Source organism: Sciurus carolinensis, chromosome 2 (genome assembly GCF_902686445.1).
Source record: "Sciurus carolinensis chromosome 2, mSciCar1.2, whole genome shotgun sequence".
Taxonomy (NCBI): Eukaryota; Metazoa; Chordata; class Mammalia; order Rodentia; family Sciuridae; genus Sciurus; species Sciurus carolinensis.
This window is the reverse complement of record NC_062214.1, coordinates 45,335,891-45,359,274: the sequence shown is the minus strand read 5'-3', so window position 1 is coordinate 45,359,274 and position 23,384 is coordinate 45,335,891. Positions and strand designations below refer to the sequence as shown.

At 39.0% G+C, this 23,384-nt stretch overlaps 1 pseudogene; it reads right to left on the bottom strand.

Moving 5' to 3' along the window:
• Positions 1-21,674: 21,674 nt before the first annotated feature.
• On the bottom strand, positions 21,675-23,145 carry LOC124977104 (AP-4 complex accessory subunit RUSC1-like; annotated as a pseudogene).
• Between the last annotated feature and the right edge of the window lie 239 nt (positions 23,146-23,384).

The window sequence follows — 23,384 nt, the reverse complement described above, 5'->3', positions numbered from 1 at the left end:
AGTTGAGGAAACTTGGAGATGAAGAAAATGTTTTGTATTTTGATTTTGGTCATGAATTCATGGATATATTTATCTTATAAAAACACATGAAATCATACCCTTTGCAGTATGGATACTATTTATTGTATTACATGAAACCCCAATAAAGTTGTCTTAAAAACTTTAAGAGATTAGTTTCTAAATATTTAGCATCCTTAAGATTGACAAAGAATCCCAATAAGGCTTAGACCAAGTTTTAGAGACAGCTCAGAAAGCTCAATCTGTGACTTCAATGTGTGATTTCTCCACCTTCTTGGTATGGCAAACAATAGAGCCAGTGGGTAAGGGCTGGCTAGATATGCTGGAAAATACCTGCATCAGAGTGAGCAGGCAGAGTCAAATGAAGGTATTGAGCAACCCTGAAAGAGGAAGTATCTGCTGATTACCGTGATTATTGCTGAACTGGTGATCTGACACCTCAGATTCAGGAAGCAGAACGAAACACCCTCTGGTCTGAATCTTACTCTTGTTCATCCATACTTTGCTCAGGAGCTAAGTTATTTCAAAATTCAAATCCAAATATAGCTCAGTTTCTACTTTGGAGTGCAGGCTTTGATATCCTGCTGTTGGTACAAGTATTGAATGAAGCAACGTTGATTGCAACATCACCTGGAATGAATCCTGCTAGCATCTAGAAGAAACATGTACAGAATAAACCCTAGGCCTATGTCATTCTTGTGTTTTAGTGCACACTGAGTTAGGTGAGAGAAGATGGAACCACTATATTGTTATTAATTTAAAATAGTAGTTTAAATTAATACAGATTTGTTTTAGAAAATCAAAACCAAAGTGTTTAGCAGATACTCCTTTTGAAAAACCTTTTACAAAGGTATAGCATACATGCAGAAACGTGCACCAATTATAAAAGAACAGCTCAATGAATTTTCACAAATTGCACACACTCAGGAGCTCTATGAATCTGTTTTTAGTTACTGTAACAAAATACCTGAGTCTGTGTAATGCATGAGAAAAAGAGGTTTATTTACTTCTTTTAGAGGTTAATAGCTTTGGAAGCTGAAAATCCAAAATGAGATAGACCCATTGATTTGGCCTCTAGTGGCAGATTGTACCACAATGGTGAAAGCATGTGCGAAAGAGATTGCACAACAAAACAGAAGTTTCCAGGATTAGATTTGCCCTTTTAGCAACTCACTCTTGGTAGAACTCACTCTATGAGATTGGCATTAATCCCTTCCAAGAGTGGCACCTCCGGGTGACCTAATCACCTTCTACTAGGTCCTGCCTCTTAAAGCTTCCACTAGTTCTAACATCTTTCTATTGGGACCAAGCTTCTCACACATGAACCCTTCAGGGACAAACCACATCCAAATCACAGCAGGTGAGCACTCAAGTCAAGAGAGAATATCTCTAATACCCTAGAAGCCCTCTTGTGCCAACTCCCAGTCACTGTCTCCTTGTCCTCCAAAGATAACAACTATCTAGACTTCTAAGAGGAAAGAGAAAGGAGGGCAGGAGAGGGCCAGAGTGACTTTGCTTCTGAAGCCCTTCCAATATCCTCAGTTCAGAATATCCAGCACACCAAGGCACTCTACTCCAGGATATTGTGTTCTGAGCCCCAGACAGGGCTAATGTGAACAGTGCTACTATGAACATTTTAGTAAATCTTTTTTATGGATACATGTCTAGCATTCTGTGGAATGTGTATTTTGGCTCAAACATTTAGTTTTAGTAAATGCTATCAAATAATTTTTTAAAAGAGCCGTAGCAATGTTCAGTTCTACCATTTACGTACAAGAGTTCTTGTTGCTTCTCATCCTTGCCAGCATTGATTATTATCATCTTTGACATCATTAGTCATTCCAGCATGTCAGAAATTCTTCAGAAAACAAAATTGACAGAGTAGGAAAGAATGGTCATTGTAAATATTTTCTGAATGTCAGGCAAAGAATGTTTCTTACGAAATTAAGTGTATAGGAAAGTTTTCCAGCCTCAGACCATTGTTCGTATACTTAGTATCCAAAGACCTCCAAAGCTCAACTGTACTGTGGGAACACTATTGCAAAGTAAATTAGTGCAGTCAGTTGGGAAGATCATTTGGAAATATCCACCTAAGTTTTAAATGTCTGTTCACATAGTAATTCCACCTTGGGCCTAAAAATATAGAAATACCTAAGTATATGATGATTGTTTTTTACGGATATCAAAAAAAATTGGAAACATTTATCAGCATGGAAGTAGTTTAATATATCATGATATAACCATACTGTGGAATACTGTACAGTCATTAAAAATAATGATGTATATACTTTGAACTTCACATGGAAAATGTTTATGATATGTGAAAAAAAAACTTAAGAACAATATGTATAGTGTGGCTCATGTTTGTTTGGAAATATAAAACAAATATTGAAAATGGTCTGGAAAAGACATTACAAAGTTTTAACAGGGACTTACTATGTCTTCTTTCTTGACTATGTTGTAAGTTAGTCATATATATTGCATTTAGACTCACAATCTGGTTTTTCTTCCTGCAAGCAGTATTGAGGCACCCTGAAAATAAAACAGCAAGAAAAATTTAGCCAATTCAGAAGCAAAACTATTTGAGAGCTACCAATGACAAAATGCCTATAAGTAATAAGTGATGACTGAGAAGCTGCCCCTCATCCCAAGGAAAGTTGTTCTACTGAATAAGCCAGCATTGAACCTCCTGGTTCATTCTAGTTTGACACCTAGAATTATCTTGCCCACCACCAGCAGTATGAATACTGGTTTTAAAAAATGCTGCCCATAAATATCATCCTCTAGATAGACAGAATTTTGTATATGGTTACTGAAAGATGACTTGTTAGAGTTGGCAATCTGTGATAATAAAATGATTGAATGAATTCTCAATACTGACTTGCTCTTTGAGGTCTAAGCTATGGGTACCATATTTCTTGTTTAATTACACATACTTGTTTGAATGCATGTAGATGTTAGGCAAAATTTCTCTTCCCTTTGGCTTCTAAAGAGATGCATTTCCATATTTTGAATAAAATTCTTTCAAGATAAACCCATAAATGAAACCCCTGTAATCCCAATGATTTGGGAGGCTGAGTCAGGAGTTTAAGGCCAGCCTCAGAAACTTAGCAAGGTTCTCAGCAACTTGGTGAGACTTTGTCTCAAAAAAAAATTTTTAAAAAGGGCTGGGGATATAGCTTAGTGGTAAAGTGATCCTGTGTTCAATCCCAAGCACAAAGAGAGAGAGAGAGAAGAAAAGAAAGAAAGAAAAAAAAAAAGCTAGGAGCTAACATTACACTTATTAATAATAGATTTTAAAGTTTTCCTCCTAAGATAAGGAAGTCTGCACTATTGAACTCTATTCAACACTGTAGTGGAGATTATAGCCTGAGCAATTAGTCAAGAAAAAGAAACAAAAGACATTTGGATTGAAAAAGAAAAAGTAAAATTTTTTCTATGTGTGGATGACATGATTTAGTACATGGAAAAATCCTAAGGAAATCAAAATTATATTCTAAAAACTATTAGTGCTAACAAATAAATTGGGTAGTCATAGGACACAAGCTCAAAAAAAAATCAACTCTAATTCCACATACTAACAATGAAATAAAATATTTCAAGCTTCTATAATTCTAAAGAGTAGTACTATTCAGACATGTCATCATGTGATTTCTATGTTTATTGTTTTTGTTGACATTATTCTAAGCAACTACTGTGTATTCAATATTGTCTTTATCTCCAGAGAGATAAGAATGTTAACCTCCTTTCCTTCAGAGACCAAAAAGTAGAGATTCCAGGAGAGTTCACAATAAAGTGCAAAATTTTTAACTAAGTACTAAGAACATGTTCAGAGAAGTCATGAGATTCGGGTTAGGCCTGGAAACAGTTGATACAATATTATCAACAAAGATAAAATATTTTGTAACAAATTTACAAAAAATACAAGATTTATACATTAAAAATTATGAAAAGTTCTTGAAAAAGGTAAAGACCTAAATAAAATTGAAAGACATTCCATGTTCATAGATTAGAAGACCGAATGTCATTAAGATGGCAAAACTCTTCAAAATGACTTGCAGATTCAATAAGTCTCCTATCAAATCCTATTTGCTTTTTTTTTTTTTTTTTTTTTGCAGATCCTAAATTTCAAACACAAAAAGGAAAGTGACCCAGCAGAGCCAAAACAATGGGAAAAGAAAAAATAATTTGGAAGACCCACACTTCCCAATCTCAAAATTTACCTACCACAAAGCAAGAATAACCAAGATTGTGTGTTCCAGCATAAGTGCAGACACCTAGATCAATGGAATAAAACAGAAGTAAACCTACATATTTAGTCAATTTATTTTTGACAAAGTTACCAAGGTAATATTTTATTCAACAAGTGGTATTAGACAACTAGATGTCCATGTGCAAAAGAATGAAGATGGACCATTAACTTACAACACATGCAAAAATTAACCCAAATAGATCATAAATCTAAACATAAGAGATAAACTATAAAGCTCTTTGAAGAAATCATGGGTGTAAATCTTTGTGATCTTGGATTGGGCAGTTATTTTATAAATAAGACATGGAAAACACAACAAGTCAAGTAAGAAATAGATAAATTAAAATTTTCATCAAAATTAAAAATGTTTATCCTTCAAAAGATCCTCTCAAGAGAATGAAAAGACAACACCACAGAATGGAAGAAAAAAAATCGTAAATCATGAGTCTGATAAGAAATTTTCATCCAGAACATATAAAGAATTCTTAAAATTCAACAGTAAGAAATAAACAAAAAATCAATTTAAAATTTGAAGGATTTGAATAGATATTTCTCCAAAGGAATGCACAACTGGCCAATAAACACTTTGAAAAGTGTTCGACACTTTTAGTCATTAGAGAATTACAAATCAAAACCATAACAAGTGGTGACTACATGCCCACTATGATGGCTATAATCAAAAGACCAAAAGTAAGAATTGTTGATGATAATGTGGAGAAACTGGAACCCTCATACATTGCTGATGGAAGTATAAGATGATATAGCTGCTTTGGAAAGCAGTTTTGCAGTTCCTCAAAAAGTTAGAGTGTCACCTATAACCTAGAAATTCTGTTCTTGTGCATATCCGTAGAAGCTCTGAAAACATATCCACACAAAAACTCATACGTGTTTACAGTAGCATTGGCCATAATGATCAAAAAGTGAAAGCAACCCAAATGTCCATCAACAATGAGTGGATAAGCCAGACAGAATATTCACACAATAGAATATTATTTAGCCAAGCACTGACATGTGTTACAACATGAATAACCTTAAAAACTTTATGCTAAGTAAAAGGAGCCAGACACAAAAAGTCACATGTTTATATGAAATGAGCAGAGTATCTATAGAGACAAAAGGAGATTAGTGTTTATCAGGGGTGGAGGTTGGGGGACAATGGGAGAGTAGCTGCTAATGCATACAGGATTTCTTTATAGGTCAAAGGAAATGTTCTGGAATTAGTGATAATAATCATACAACTTGGTGAACGTACTGAAAAACACTGGATTGTACACCTTAAAGGGGTGATTTTATGATATGTGAATTATATATCAACTTTTTGAAATATGTCTCTTACATTGCATCATATTTATATGCAAAGATATGTACATAATTATTGGTCATTCTGATTGAGAAGGGAAATTTGTTGAAAAATATTGCATTATGTTTTGTAACTTAATTGGACTTTTTTTAAAGAAGGAAATTTAAAGAAATTAGACCAATACAGTTCTTATTAAAGATCTGAAAGATTGATTCTTGTTTCTGAATATTTCTCAAACTAGATTATAGGTTGTATCCCCAAAGGCCCAAAGGTATGTCCTCAGTGATCCACCTCCTCCAGCCATGCCCTACCTGTCTACACTTACTGCCCAGTTAACCTCTATCAGTGGATTTATGCACTGATTGGGTTAAGGCTCTCATAACCCAATCATTTCACCTCTAAACCTTCTTGCATTGTCTCACACATGAGCTTTTGGGGGACACTTCATATCTAAACGGTAACACCTAGATTCCTCCAGAAGAGACCTTAAGATAAGTGTAAGAGTGCAAAGGCTTATTTTTTAGGTGACTTTAGGGAACAATGGCAGCGGGAAGGAAAGAGAGATAACAAAGTAGAATAGTCAATAAAGGCCACGTGATTGGGCAGGTCACTGCTGAGGGCAACGGGGGATATTTCGCTGGAGAACTCTGGGAGACCTCATGGAACACATCTCAGGGTTATCTTGACCAATGGACAAGGTTCCTGGAGTATTTACCAATCAGTCCCCAGTAACCAGGAGTGGAGAGCTTCTTCAAAGGACAGAGAGGCTCCAAAAGCCCAGGACGTCCTGGCAGGCTTACATCTGGAAGATTTGGAGTTGACATGCCAAGAAATGGTGGGTGTTGGGGAGGAGAGACACCAACAATGTGTGTCTAGCCCCTGTCTATGCCTTTAGAAATAGTTATATAATCAGTATAGGGAAGATCAGATCCTCATTTTTTACTTTTGAATACCACTAGCCAATAATTTCTCTTTCTACATGTACATCTTTCCCAACTCTGTGTCTCAAAAATTACAAATTACCAAGGAACAGCCTTCAAAAAACAAAAATTGCTGTGCAGTGAAGAGACACCTAATGGGGACAGCTAATGTTTGGCCCTGGGCTGAAATTACTTCATCCTTGTCCAACACCGAGTTTATGTAGCAGTTAGCTTGTAACCTCCCTTTATGTCAAAGTTCTACAAAACCTTCTGGTTTAGTACTCTTAACTTCTTTTTCCTCCTTCTTCTCCTCCTCCTTCTTCTTCTTCTTTTCTTTTCTTTTCTTTTTTTTTTTTTTTCTTTTTTTTTTTTTGAAGGCTATAGTGACAATGCAAATTGAAGCCCTAGGGCAAGAACTGTCTGGGTTTATTGGCAAGTTTGAGGGATAGTAATTCACTACCTGGGAGCTGACTTTCCCTGGGCTTATTAAGTTTCTCACTGAGCTGCCACAAGGTCTGCCTTTCTAAGACTGTCAGTTTGTCTGAGAGACTGTGCCAAGTTTCCAGAGGCTGCCTGGGCCAGACTGTCAGCGAGCTCAGGGTTTCGCAGGCAAGGGGATCACATTTTATCTTGTCTAAATCTGTTAATAATGTACCAGCCGCATGAAGCCCTCCGAATGGTCCCAAATGCAGTTCCATAAAAATAGTCACTTGGTTTTAGTGGCAAAAAAGTGTTTACCACCCTCTGGGTGAGCTGTCATTTCAGAACATGAAAGGGAAGAGACAGGAAGGGGACAGAAAAAGAAGAATGTAGGTGTTTGAAGAGCAGGAGAGAAAGATAAAGGACAGGGTGACCGAAAGGATAGAAAAGTGATAAGAAAAAGGTTTTACATGAAGTGTCTCTGAATCAGAATCTTGGCACACCTAGAATCTTGGCACATTTGAAATGGATTTTGTCTCAGTCTGGATTCCTTCAAAAGGTGATGCTAGGGATAAGAATTGGAGTGCAGACTTGGTGTGAGATGGGAAGGTAAATGCTATGCTTTGGATAAGCATTCCCCAAAGGCCCCAGGGTGGTGCTAGTTGAAGGTGCTGTCGGTGGTTAGGAGGTCGTGCCTAGTAGAAGGTCTTTAGGTTACTAGGGGCATGCCCTTGGAGGGGATTGTGGGACCCTCTCTACTTTGCATTCTGGCCAAGAGGGGAGCAGTTTTACTCTGCTATACATTCCTGCCATGTTATGCTGCTTGTCACAGACCCAAAGCAATAGAGTCAACTTATCATGGACTAGAACTTTTACAAGTATTAATGAATCAAAATGTAGTCTGTTAAAAAAAAAAAAGTATTAGTGAAATAAACCTTTTTTCAGTATAAATGTATTATCTCAGGTGTTTTGTTATAGTGACAGAAAGTCAATTAACACAATAAGGGAGTAGGAAAGTAATACCAAAAAAGGGAAAGCAATCAAAGATGTGTGATCAAGTCAGCATTCCCAGGGTGGAACAGTCTGCATTTTCCTACCTAAGGGGAAGGGAGTTGATATTTTTATACATCAACTTATGGTAACCTTTGTTTCTGGGATGTTCCTCAGAGATCTAAATTCCCTTGCTGCTTTTGGTATATTGTAAGGAAATGCTGATTGGGAGTGCAGTGAGTGGCAAGAGGAAATGAGAACAGTGTGAATGAAGGAGGGAGACTGAGTGAGCAGTGGGTCGGGCACCCAGTGTAAGCCACAAGTACCTGCACAACTTTTCCTTTAACCATCTCCTTTAATAAATCAATATGCTTGGTATTTGAAAGGAAAGTGATGCCATTTCTGCTTAACTTGCATTTTATTCCAAAACTTTGTTACAACCTCTTGGACCACAGCAAGGTGACCTGGTGAATTCTCTCACTGGGGCATTATTTCCTTTTGGGAAAGAAGAACTGATGGACACCTGTGGACACAGTCAACAAATTGCTTCTTAAGTTCTGGTAAATTAGCCTTAGTTTCAATTCTCCTAGAGAAAAGATGAAATCACTGTGTTTATTTCATACGAGTGCTATCAGACAGAAGTTCTCATGGCTTGAGATGACTATTGCAGGCAGATACAGTTGACCTAAGAAAAGAAAAAGAAAAGAATTAGAGCTTTAGAACATTCTATTTCTTATAAAACAGGCTATGACTTACAGTGGTTCTATTTCAGGTCATAGTTAATAACTGAAATAATCATTTTATGTGATGGTTTCATTTAAGAGGTGGTTCAATGGCATAGATTTCGAGAGCAAGTTTATTGTGTCTTTAAATAAGATATAACATTGTGGCTGTCTCAAAGTGAGTGCTAAGTCACTTGTTTAAAATACTCACTTATTTAAAAATACTTATTGAGAATTTTATAATAGCTGGATTCTAGTCCCAATACTGAGGATACTGCAACAAACGACCCACAAAGACGCCAGCCTTGGTGGAGCAGGTCATCTAGTTGTTTAAAATAGACCGCAAGTAAATAAGAAAAATGCAGAGAATGTCAGATGATGGTTAAGTACAATAGAGGAGGATGAAGCAGGACAAAGAAAGGAGGAATCAATTGGGGGGCTGCAACTTTGCAGTGTGGACAGCTCAGGAAAGACTTGAGCTGAGTTCAGAAAGAAGTAAAAAAGGGAGACATTTGCACTTGCACCCAGGGAAAAGCCTTCTAGGCAGAGGGAAGAGTAAATGCAAAAGCTCTGAGATGGGTGTGCGCCTGTCTGTTAGAGCTTCAAGAAGTTGAGTGTTTTTAAAGGAGGAGTGGTGCATTCTGAATTCTTTTTCAATATCATCACTTGGGCAGCTGAGTTGAGGACAGTATGTAGGGCCCTGGGGAAGGGGCATGGGGAGATTAAGGGCAGAAATAACTTACTCTTCATCCTAGCTATGAATATTGGAAAACGATCAGTTAAGGGAAAATAATAATGGAAAGACATTCTGACAGCTGGGCAGAGGAGAAATTCGCAGAGTTGAGGATACCTTCCCACGGGAACATCTCTCATAAATGCTTGTTTGCATTTGGTGCTTCTAGCCTGTGAGCATCGCCAAAGAAGAGTGAGCCACTAACTTTAAAAGGTAGGCTTATTTGCATATAAAATGTTCTCATTAATTAGCCTGAAGGAGGAAAATTGGCATTTGTAGAGTTGCTCTGGGTTGGACACTCTTGTTTCTTTGTCACCAAATTCCTTGGTGGGAGGGGGGATTACGTGATAGATACTCTGTGACACTTTGTCCTCCCACCCTACCTAAGCCCACCAGTCCTTGGCTACCAGGGGTAGATCAGGCTGGTACTAATGGGAATTTTTCTTTGAACTGTATTTTAGTGAGTTTAGTTGCTCCTGCCAACAAGTATAGTGCAGTTCTCTAATGAAGACCCAGACAGATAGGAAGATATGCCCTATGTGTTCCTACGTGGAACATTTATTTAATGAATTTTAGTAATCCAATAGATGAAGTTTTACATAGTCACTTATAAATATAGTTATGGAGGACTGGCGATATAACTCAATGGCAGAATGCTTGCTTGGCATGTGAAGGGCTGTGGGTTTGATCCCTAGCATTGCAATAAATAAAAACAAATAAATAAATATGGCTATGATAATGATGCAGCAGTAAAAGAAATGAAACAAAAAAAATTGAACACCTGTCATGATTATAAGCATATATTTTAATAAACCAGAAAAAAGCCATAGATGGGGTAAAAAAAAATAGAAAGAAAACAGTAGGAAGAACATGAAAATGTTAAAAGTGTGAGATGATCATATTCAATTATTATCATTAACATTTATTTTCCTTCTGATTTGTTTTGAAGTTCTAGCTTCCTGGTTTCTTCTTTTTACAAAAGAAAGTCTAGTTTCTGACAGTCTTAAAGAGTTTGTCTGATACTCTGGAAGGTTCTGACTGGGTGCCACTTTCTCTTCCCCACAATGTCTGGGGCTGGACAGTGAGTCTCACTTCAAAGGCTTTGGCACCCACGAGGAAGGCCAATGTTTGAGTCACTCTATTCTTTCAGGGTTCCTGGGAACCATATAACAATTTCCTGGCAATAATCACTAGACATCAGCAAATTAAACTAACAAAGATACACGATATTGTCTTCCTCCTTCCTTGTCCTTTCTCTTCAGAAATTTAGTTAAACAGGAATTTCAAAGGTCACTTTTCTTGCCACGTGGTTTTTAATACCCTTCTAACAACCTCAGACACTTTCCTGCAAATTTAATGAGTGAACAATCCTTGTTAGATAAATGTCAAGGGAGGAAACTGAAGTTCTGAGTTTTAGCTACAAAAAAGGGAAAAAAATATACTTTGTAAAGAATTCCTAGCTAATATTCAGAATAAAAGGCTTAAGATACTTAATTCCACATATTTATGCCTATGCCAAGGCTATCATTTACTTCCAAATAATTCACTGTATATTTTTTAGTGAAGTAATTTACATAATCACTCAGGACCTTTATTCTTCCTTCTAGTAGAATTTTTTATAATTTACTGACCAAAGATAGTTGATAAGTATTTCATAAGTCCAATTTTTTAATCTATTAAACAAGTTGCTACTGTGCCCCAAAAGAAAGAGTGGATGTATTTAATTTCAATTTTTTTATATAAACATGTAGTAAGATACTCCTGCATAACAATTGTAGATTTTTGTAGCTATTCCTCCTTCCTCTCCCTCCCCACCCTTCTTTTCTTCTCCCCTCCTTTACAAATTGAAATAAGCATTAGTCACCTGCCCTCAAACTACTACAATTGACATAATATTGAAAAGATTGAGATTATTTTATAGGCAAACATTTTCCTCAATTTCAGAAACGTAAAAATACTATTAGTTACCCTCTCCAGTGTATTTCACCTGATCTTCCCTTTCCTGTCTTGTTTTGCCTACTTTGTCTTTGTCCTCTTGCAAATGGGAATGTGGGAAAGCTACACCAAGATTTGGGAGAATCGTAATGAGGCTCCATCACTAATTAGTGGTCTAATTAAAGTGGTCATTGGAAGTGTTCTTTTAATGAACTGTTGTGTCCTGGCCCCACAGCTGCAGTCTCACCCTTTGATGGAACTATTGCATGATTCTGCTTCCAATCTTAGTTGTAAAAAGTAGACCCCATAGTCAGTTGGCATCAGCATGTGGTTACAGTAGCACCTGGTTTTCTTACTGAAGCTGAGTTAGTCTGTTCTGTTCTGTTCTGTTCTGTTTCTGGGCCATGCTGGCTTTTCCTTCTTCCTTGGTTCTGAGGTTGGACATGACTGGCATGTAGATGACTATGATTTGGATTATACTTATCTAAGACACATCTTTGACAAGACTCACAGTCTTAGTGGTGACCTGTGTACCTCAGCTTCCCTGTCACAGGGGATTTAACCTTCGCACTGGGATAACTCTTGAGTCTGAATTCAACCTGCCCCAGACTTCCTCCTGCCCTGGCAATGACTCAACTATGTGGCTGAAGGGTTTTAGATATTTAGACAAGAAACATGTCTAAACACTTCTTCTAAAAATAGGTATCTGGTCATTATCTTTATCACTTTGTATGTAATGAAACAGCAGAAACTGTGCCAGCATATCCAATGCACAAATGATTCCATTTACTCTGGAAATGGGCATCTAGAATTTATAAATGGGGCAAATGTATTGTAAATAAATGAGTTCCCAGTAATGTCCTGGTCTTAGAATAGCCATTTTCTTGCAGCAATGCTTGCAAGATTTGAAAACATGGAGGCAGTATACTGCTTCGGGTTTGGGGTAATTTATTAGTTAAAGCTAACATTCAGGTGATTGATGAAGTATAGACCAAGAGGTTTTATTGAATTATAACAAATATGCATGAAAGTACACATATCGAGACTATATAGTTTGCTGAATTTCTAAAACTGAACTGTAGCAGCACCCAGATCAATTATCAGAACATCCTGAGTCCTCCACAGTCTCCTTAAGCTCCCTCCCAGACTCTACCCTCCAGCAAGGGTAATGCTACAGTTTGGATCTGAAATGTCCCCCAAAGACCCATGTGCCAGAGACTTGGTCCTCAGCTTGGTGCTATTGGAAGGTGGTAGAAATTTAAAGAGGCGAATCCTGGTGGGAGATCTTCTGGTCATTGGGAGCATGCCCTTGAAGGGAACAGTAGGACCCTGTCCCTTTCTCTGCTCCCCAGCTGCTGTGAGGTGAACAGCTTTGCTCTACCATGTGCTCCTGCTGTGATGTGTTGCCATGTCACAGACCCAAAAGCAAATGGGGCCAAGTAGCAATAGACCTAACCTGTGAAAACCTGAGCCAAAATAAAACTTTCCTCCTTTTAAATTGATTATATTAGATATTTATCACCATGACAGAAAACCAACTATATCCTGTATGTATCCTGACCTCTAACACCATAGATGAGGGTTTTTTTTTTTTCTGTTCTTGCACTTTTGAATATGGCTTCTTTCATTCGCCATTATACTTGCGATATTTATTCACATGGTTGTATGATCATCTATTTTTAGCCCTGTAAAAATTTGCTTTTCCATGATGCAACTAGACAATAATTCACTCTATTCTTGCTGGGAATTCGGTTGTTTTCTGTTTGGGCTATTACAAACAGTTCTGCTATAATAAGCCTTCTGGTATATGTCATTCATCAGACAAATGTGCACATTTCTTTTTTTTTTCCATTTTTTTTTATTGTAAACAAATGGGATACATGTTGTTTCTCTGTTTGTACATGGAGCAAAGGCATACCATTTGTTTAATCATAAATTTACATAGGGTAATGAAATGTGCACATTTCTAATGGTTATGCCTAAAGTGGAATTTCTGGGCCATGATGACATATTAGAGATCACTAGAGAGTTTCCCAGAATGGCACATGACAGCTTGCAACTCCACCAGCATACCATGAGAGTTCAGTTGTTCCACATTCTCACCAGCACTTGGCACTATCTGTGCTTTTCATTTTAGCCATTCTGATGGTAGCTATAGCTTATATTTTCCTGGTGAAAATACTATATGTACATTGGACACTTGAATATACCTTGGAGTATTGTTTTAACACGTTGATATACAATGAAGTAGAAGAAGCATTTTTCATTTAAAACATAAAACTAAAATAGTTTTCTACCCTCAATTAGCTTGTCACCAGTGTACAAACAAACATTTCTCAATTTCCTGGTGGGAAATAATCTAGATGGTTCCAGAGAGTTTAATGAAAAGACTTTTATAGAGACCTGAGCAAGTTTTGATGGGGATGGAGAAACACCCAGGGATTAACAGGAGTGGGGAGCCATTAGCGCCCCAGACCTAAACAGGCAAAGGGAAGGAGCAGCGACCTAGGGGACCAGTGAGAACGGTTTCGGGGGAGACACTCTCCTCGCAGAGTCTGTAGCAAGGAGGGATGCAGCTGCTGACACAAAACATCACCTAGATCACATAGGAATTGGGGAAGAAGTACCCCACATTGCTCTTCCTGCTCTCTCTCTCTTGTGGGTGGCCACCAAAGACCAAATCCAACCAGAATCCAGAGAACAAGGGAACTCTGATAAGGTAACCCAGGGCACAGAGCAGGAGAGAGAGAAGAGCTAAAAGGAGGAAGGAAAACAGATTAACCAGCATACATATTAAGAACAAGTTTTCAGAAGGCTCTGTCACTCACTGAGACTCTGTCTCTGAGACACAGTCTCTGAGACTCACTTATCCTGTTCTCTAAAAGGTAGATTTGCCTGAATGGTTTGTAGGTTTTCTTTCAGTCTTGAGTTTTTGTTTGTCTCACACATTGTTTTGTGAAAATTACTGGGATAATCACTGAGTAGCTGCTGCCATCTTCATCAGGATGGGCTAGACCTGTCCTCAGAAATCCCCACCACTTCCTACTGTGCAATGCAGCCTTCACAGTCATTTGAGTTTGCAAATCATGTTGTAAAGTTTCTAGATAGAATGAGATCTCAATTAAAAGCCTCTCTTGGAAACAGGTGTCATGGCACGCACCTGTAATCCCAACTATTTGGGAGGCTGAGGCAGGAGGATTTTGAGTTTGAGGTCAACCTGGACAACTTTTCAAGATTCAGTCTCAAAATAAAATGAAAAGGGACTGGGGGTGCAGCTCAGTGGCAGAACACTTGCCTGGCATGTGTCAGGCCCTCAGTTTGATCCCTAGTGCTACAAAAGCAAACAAAAAGCAAAAATGTATAAAGATAACGAGAAGACTCTCCCTTAGTATTATTGTTTGAATATGTGGTGTCCCCCAAAAACTCATGTGTGAGACAATCCAAGAAAATTTAGAGGTGAAATGATTGAGTTACGAGAGCCTTAACCTAATCAGTGCATTAATCTACTGATACGGATTAACTGCGTGGCAACTGTAGGCAGCAGGGGCGTGACCAGAGGAGGTGGGTAGCTGGAGGCATGCTTTTGGGGTTTATATTTTGTCCCTGGTGAGCAGAACTTTCTCTTCTTCCCTATCACCATGTCCTACGCTGCTTTCCTTTACCATGAGGTTCTTCCTCACTTGGGCCCAGAGCAAAGGAGTGGGCCATCTATGGACTGAGACCTCTGAAACCAGGAGTGCCAAGCGAATTTTCCTTCTCTAAAATTGCTTTTGCCAGGCATTTTGGTCACAGCAATGAAAACGTTGAGTAAAACACTTGGGAAATTTTTATATTGCCACTGGTAAATATTTTCCTTCTTCACTGAAGAAGTGCCCCCATGAGAAATCAATGACACAACTACTATGGGTTTCAGAAGCTCCAACCTTTTCCAGGCAAAAAGCAATCCAAATGCAGGCCCATTGGCAAAGATTAATGTGGCATAAAGCAGAGGGTGGCACTGAAGTTGCAGAGAATAGGGAAAAGCAGAGTCCCAGTCCTCTGTGCTAACCAAACACGAAAGTGGGGGACCTGGGGTACCAAAAATCACCACAGCAAAATGTAATCATAGCTGTAGAAATCTAATGCATGCACATCCTATGTTCCAGCAAATTACCTTCTAGCTATCTATATGTATGTTTTGTTTAAGATAACATGAACTGGGAGCTCTACCATGTATTACCTACTTACTGATTCTCTGTTTAACATCTATCCTGTGCAATTGGAGTATATATATTTATTGATGAATGATTTATTTCAACATTGAATTTGAGGAGATTGTTCTTTGAGATTCAGTGAAAAACTTGACTTCTGCAACCTATTGGAATGTTTTTGTTAAGAGTTGTGCCATCCAGATAAATTCAATGCCAGGAAGTATTGACTAATAGAATCGGAGCCAAAGGGAAACCCAGAGAGCCAGCTGTGCCAGGCGACTCTTCTACAGATTCCTGGCTGACCTGGGGTAACCTTGTTCGCTGTATTCTTTCTCCTCTTATCTGTGCATGAAGCTTTTTACCCCAGGTCTTGAGGTCACTCTCTATCTTAGTCCTTTTTCTATTGCTATAACAGAATGCCACAGACAGGGTTATACGGAATAGATGTTTATTTGGTTCATGGTTCCAGAGGCTGAGACGTTCAGAGCCTGGTGCCAGCCAGCTTCTGCTTGGCATCTAGTGAAGGCCTTTGTGCTGCATATTAACATGGTAGAGGGTATCACATGGTGAAACAGAGCAAGCATGCTCTCTCAGGTCTCTCTCCTCTTTTTTTAAAGCCATTAATGCCACTATGGAGTCTTCACCCTCATGACCTCATCTAATACTAATACCTCCTAAAAACCTCACCTCTGCATACCATTGACATGTGAATTTGGGGATTAAGTCTCCACACATGAATTCTGGATGAACACATTCAAAACCATAGCACTTCCATTTATAAAGAACCTCAGAAGGAACTTAAGTCTTTCTCTGCCTCTCAACAGATGAATACATTTGGGACCTTCTAAAGTGACTTTCTTGTGCCTTTCTTAACTATATTTGATTGTTAGTGTAAGAGAAATAGTTGTTCATACATCAGTCCCGGAGGCTGTTGTTTGTTAAATGAGGGTGAAGTTAACTTGGCACTTAGAACCTCCAGAAAAATCAATGAATTTATGTGATGAAAATGTTATTTATCCAGGTAGCTTTTCATCTGTCTTTTAGTTTGGAAGTGGAAATGCAACCTGGAATTACAAGTATAATAATTCAAAATTGTTATGGAATTGCAAAACAGTTACTTAAAATTTTGAAACCGTAGGATGTTAAGTCAGTCAACCAAGGAGTGGAGTTTTAGCTTGACTTCTTGTCTTTCAATTTTGTCTTTTACAAAAGATGAGCCTAAGTACCAAGGTATTTTTAGTTCTTCAAGAAGAAACTACATAGTAAAAGAAGTGAGAAAACATAGGTCCATGTATGGATTTCACAGGCATGAGGTCCAGCAAAAGAAGTCAAACACAACAAAGCTAAGTATTGTAGAAGTCCATGTATGTGAAGTTCAAAATCAAAAGTAATCGATGCTGAAAAAGTCAAAATAGTGGTTACTCCTAGGGCATGAGAGACTCTTTCTGGTGTGTTTAAGTTTGGATCATGACTATCTCCCCAAGGCCCATGTCTTGGAGGCTTAGTCTGCAGCTTGCTGCTGTTGGGAGGTGGTGGAATCTTTCAGACATGGGACCTAGTGGATGGTCTTCAGGTCAATGGGGTGTGTTCTTGGAGGAGATAACAGGACTCCAGCCCCTTTTCCTTCCACTTTTTTGTTTCCCAATCATATGGGGAGTAGTTTTGTGCTACTCTGTGCTCCCACCATGGTGTGCTGTGCCCCATCAGAGGCCTAAAAGCAACAGGTCCGTCCACCCAACCACTTGACTGGAAACTCCAAAATTGTGCACCAAAATACATTTTTTTCTCTTCATAAGTTGATTATCCTGTTTGTTGTAATGATGCAAAACTGACTAACATGAGGTGCTTAAAATATTCTCTCTCTTTGTGGTTTTATGAGTGTAGACATATGTAAATTTTATCCAGTCCCATACTTTCTGGTTTTGCCTTTTGTTCCATTTAGTAATTTTTGCCCTCTCCACAGAATACTGGGTTTCATTTTGACATAATTATACAAGTATAGAATATAACTTTCTCCCCTTCAGTTCCTAGTACTTCCTCTTTTCCTCCCTTCTTATCACCCCCCATTCCCTTTCCTTGACTCTACTGATCTTTTTTCTATTTATTTATAGTTTCTTTTAAAATAAATGCATTATGGATATATAGAAATGTGAAATTCACTGTGGTATATTCATATATGTACATAGACATTTTAGTTGGTTTTTCACCACGGTGACCAAAAGACCTGACAAGAACCATTTTAGAGGAGGAAATATTTATTTGGCACTCCTGATTTCAGAGGTCTAAGTCCATAGATGGCCTATTTGGTTAGCTCTGGGCCCAAGGTAGAACATCATGGTGAAAGGGTGTAGAGGAGGAAAGTAGCTCAGAACATGGCAATAAAGGGGCAAAAATGTACCCCAAAGTCACACCCCCAGTGACCTCTCTCCTCTAGCCACATCCTACCTGCCTACAGTTATCACCCATTTAATCCAAATCAGTGACTTAAGCCATTGATTAGGTTACATGTTTCCTAACTTAATTATTTTACCTGTGCAATGCATTCTTGCATTGTCTTACACATGAGCTTTTGGGGGACACTTCATATCTAAATCACAACAATAAGAAAATTTGGTCAGATTCATTCCACCATTCCTCTCTTTTCCCATCTCTCCCTCCCCCTCAGTTCCCTTCCTCTACTCCACTGAACTCTCTTCTATTTTCATGGGATTCTCCTCTCTTTTTTCTTTTTCCCTTATTTTGCTCTAGCTTCCACATATGAGAGAAAAGATTCAACCCTTGACTTTCTGGGTCTGGTTTATTTCACTTAGCATAATATTCTCCGGTTCCATCAATCTACCAGCAAATGCTATAATTTCATTCTTCTTTATGGTTGGATAAAACTCTGTTGTGTATATATACCACATTTTCTTTTTCATCTCTTGGCAGGCACCTGGGTTGGTTCCATAGCTTGCTTATTGTGAACTGTGCTGCTATAAACATTGATGTGGCTGCATCCCTATACTATGCTGATTTTAGATCTTTTGGATATATGCCAAGGAGTGAGATAGCTGGGTCATATTGTGGTTCCACTCACGATTTTTTTTTTAGGAATTTCCATACTGTGTTTTGGAGTGCTTGTGTAGTCCCACCAACAGTGTATGACTGTACCATTTCCCCCACATCTTCACCAACATTTATTATTATTTGGATTCTTTATAATTGCCATTCTGACTGGAGTGAGATGAAATCTCAATATAATTTTGATTTGCAATTCCCCGATTGCTGTACATGTTGAAAATTAACTATATATATGTGTGTGTGTGTGTGTGTGTGTGTGTGTATTTTTAAAAATTTTTTTCTAGTTGTAGATGGACACAATACCTTTATTTTATTGAGTCTTATGTGGTGATGAGGATCGAACCCAGGGCCAGGCAAGCACTCTACCACTGAGTCGCAACCCTATTCCAACTTTTTACATATTTATTGGCCATTTACATTTCTCCTTTTGATAAGTGACTTTTTAGTTCTTTTGCCCATTTGTTAATTGGGTTATTTGGTGTTTTGGTGTTAAGTTTTTTGAGTTCTTTATATACTCTGGATATTAATTCTTTATCTGAGAAGCAGGTGGCAAAGATCCCTCATTCTCTAGGTTTTCTCTTTCCACTCTTGTTTCCTTTTCTGTGTAGAAGTTTTTTAATTTGATGCCATCCTGCTTCTTGATTCTTGGTTTTGTTTCTTGTGCTTTAGGAGTCTAATTAAGGTTGTCAGTGCCTGTGCCAATATGTTGCAGTGTTCAATCTACATTTTCTTCTAGCAGTTGCAGAGTTTCTAGTCTGACTCATAGGTCCTTGATCTACTTTCATTGACTTTTGTGCACAGGAAGAGATAAGGGTTAAGTTTCATTTTTCTACATATGAATATTTAGTTATCTTGGCAACATTTCTTATGAAGGCTATCTTCTCCAAAATGTTTTTGGCACCTTTGCTGAGTATTAGATGATTGTAACTATGTTTTGGAATTTTTGATAAAAGCAAAAAAGAATTGAGCAAGGAGTCACTTGACACCATGGTATCTTAAGAGTACTTTTAGCAAATAACTCATCTGTAATTTTGAATTATGTTTTAATATTTTAGGGGAGTCTGAAAACAAGAAACAAAAAAGGTAATCAACAAATAGCTTGATCCATACTTAGTAAACAAATTATTTAGGTGACCAATATATCAATTTGTTTAATATGAATATCTTGGAATAAGCAATAAATGAAGAGGCATAATCTTTCCTAAACCTGATTTATTTCTCAGCCATATGGATAGTAATTTCACTGTTGATGTTATTTGACATAAATAATTTGAGACATGTAGATTATTCCATATTGTAATTACCTTCTGTTGAAATGTCCATATCTAATTACAAATAATTATCCTGTAATATTTTTTGTATATATTTTCTCACACATTCTCTTGTGAGAAACAAGTTGATTAATATTTTTCTTTTCATATTTTTCAAAGATTTTTGTATGTTTGTCTGTAAAACATCAGCTGTGTTGCTAAAAATGAATATTTATTGTGTTCTGCTTGTTGTTGGATGGAAAGCAATGTTGACAAATTATTAAATTACTCTTGAAACCATAATTATTGTAATTTCTTTTGCAGCAATCCATTTGAAAGAAAAAAGTGCCACAACCTTTAAACTACCAGTGAACCAAGAATACTTGTTAATGACTCCTACGCACAGAGAATGCTGGACAGTTTTAGGCTTATTTTCAATTGATGTTCAATGACTATTTCCAGTTTACTTTCTCAACTTCTGCGCCAGAGATCTGGCACTAGATAAAGCTCAGATATACAAGAAAATAAGAAAGTGACTGATGAAATTATATCACTGAGTCTATAGTTAAATAGCTCATTCCGTCCAGAGATAATAAAAACTCTTGCTTGCAGTCATTTTTGGATGAATTCCACTACTTGCATTGAGCAAATCCCCATCTTCCTAAGCCATGGGTTAGACTCCCAGAGGTTGTGTGACCTGTAGCAGGCACTGTTGGCACTCTGCCCAGATTTTCTTGGATGCTTATTCACTGTTTATGTGCCAACCCATGACTCTCCACCAACCATACTTTTCCACCCAACAGCCTGACCTAAAGCTCCTGTTTGGAGTTGTGTTTTCTAACTACTGGAACCATTTTGTGCAAATGTACACATTTTGTGCAAATGTGCAGATAACTTTGAAGGGCTGAAAGTTACTCTCCTCCAGTGATGGTTAAGTCCTGGAAGCCCAACTTCCTGCCTCAGGTTAGAACAAATTCTGAGGTATAACCTGTACTGTAGAGTCCACTGCAGCATCAGGCTGAAGCCATCCACTGCAGGACTTTGTCAGACCTCACAACCTGGCTTAACTTCCTCCCTTTTCCTTTCTATTTTACCATTTCCTTACTTCCTTTACTTCTTTACTGCCCTTACTTCTTTAATAAACCACTCTCGCATAAATCTTAATCTTAGAATTTGCTTCAAGGGGAACCTGGATTAATAATTGACCCAAAACCCTAACCTTTATCTTTAACCTTTATCTTCACCAATACTACATCATTAAGATTTGAGGGGATTCAGGAGGTAGTCTGCTTATTGTTACTGCCTTTTCTCTCTCCATGTTTTTTGTTTTTGTTTTGTTTTGTTTTGTTTTGTTGGTTCTTGCAAGAATTCACCAGTATTCTAACTTCTTATATCCCCTTTTACACAGTCACCATCTTTGGACTATTGATAGCATCAAAATGTATACAATTGTATGGTAGCTTGTACACAATTTCTTTTTTTTCCAACTCCCACACTTCTGGGGACAAAGGAGGAATGAGGCAGACCAATACCATAGGCCCACCTACCAGGGGTGTCCAGGCTTCAATTCAGTACCTAGCACAGCATGAGTACATAATAAATACAGGCAGCATGGGATAGAGAGAATAGGAGAGCTTCGAGACACAGAAAGGAGACTAGAGGCCCTTCTAGGCTTGGGGGGGCCAAAGCATATTCAGCATATCCCATTGCTATTTGGCACAGTCCACTTAGGGATGGAGAAGAGGGCTAGATTCCATTTTACAGATAGGACGGGAGATGTTCCCTTATACAGATGGAAAGAGGAGAGAGGTTGCTTAGGAAGGGATTCCTCTTTAATATTTGGAAGAACAGATTTTGCCTTACAAATGGGCATGGAGGGAAGAAAAAAAGTTTATTTTAAATATTAGCAGAAATGATGTGGGAAGAAATATCATTTTGCAGACTGGAAAAAAGGCTTCTTGGGATGGTCGGTTTACATAGTGTTTAGGAGCTGTTCCATTCCCAGGTGACAGGGAGACATACATAGGAAAGAAAGTCTCTGGGCTAGAGAACAAGGGAGATATACCCCAGTGTCACCAACCCTTCCCTGTCATCCTTCCCACGGTGGAGCCAGTCCTCTCCCACTTTGGCAATGACACACAGCCCTTCTCCATGCAGGAAGCTTAACTGATCAGGTCCTGCCACAGTGTAGTCACAGAGAAATCAAACTGCCCTGTGGGCCTGTGCCATGCCGAGTGCTAAAGCCACAAGCTCTTTCTGAGAAGGAGTCTCACAGGTGCCCTGCTTCACAAGAACCAACATACTCATTGTTGGGGGCAGCCAACTGTATGGTCTCCTGGACTTTAAGGCTCCACTCTCAGATTCTGTGGGGACCCCAGACAAGCCAAACAGTCTCCCAAGTCATACTTCTGCCTGGTGCCACTTCCTCTGCTGGCAGGAGTCTTTCCTGTGTACCTTCAGCTGCAGTTCCTTGTTGCCTAGGTCCCCCAGAGAAGAGGGAAGCCCTCTGTGTCCCCAGAGGCATAGACCTGGGAAGCCTGAATCAGCTGCTCCCACCAGCTGACTGGTGTGGGAGGATTTGGAGGGGCTGAATAGTTAGGCACTCCCTCCCCAGAAGTGCCCCAGAGACTCTGGGCCAGTCACCCTCACCCCCACATTCCCAGTGCAGCATGTCTTGTTCAGTCTGCTGCAGGGCTAGAGGCGGACCCGGAGGGGCAGGGGCCTGAGGTTGGCCCAGGGGCAGGTGGGGTGGTGGTGCTCAAAGAGCAGGTCCAGGTATAAGGTAAGCCCCAACAATGACTGCCGTGTAGAAGTAATAACTCTGTGGACAGGGACAGGAAGTCACCCCACACCAGGGAGAAGAATCCCATGGGCAAATACTGAAGGAACAGCAGGCCTGCATCTTCCTGGAGACTGGAAAACCACAACTTCAACTGCTTGGTCTTGAGGAGGATGAGGATGAAGGCATGGAAGCAGCTGTGGAGGCTCCTCAGTGGGGTCAAATGGTCAACTTGACTGTACAAGGGTCCCAGGGAACTGCTGGAGTCTGGCTTCACAGATGCCTCCACCAGGCTCCAGGTACTGCTTCTGCGCTGCCTGGTGATGAGGTCCTTCTAGAAAAGCTTCAGCCCATCTGCCACCAGGGTATGGAGTGTCAGGCAGAGGGTGGTCAGCACCAGGTGCCCCACATCTGGGCTCAGCCTGCTGTCCCCCAACTGGGCCTTCCGAACCAGGTTCAGGGCAGCCCTGAAATGCCAGATGATTTTACCCACTGAGGCGCTGACTATCAAGGGATCTTTTTTGGCTCCTACAGCTGCCCAGTCCCACTATGGGCTTCTGCCATCCACAGCCACTGGGCCCCACAACTTTGAACAACCAAGAACTACAGACTTCTCCACCCAGGAAGTCCCCAGGCGGGATGGTTGCATACTCCCGCCCAGCCGACGGGAGCCTTTAGGGCAAGAGGTGACTAGTCCAGGGACCTGTATTTAATTTCAAAATAGCATTTAGTGGAAAAAGTTGCAAACATAAGGTACCTACCTAATTTAGCTCTGGTGAATGGGGCTTATAAACATTAATTCTCCTAATCAAGGT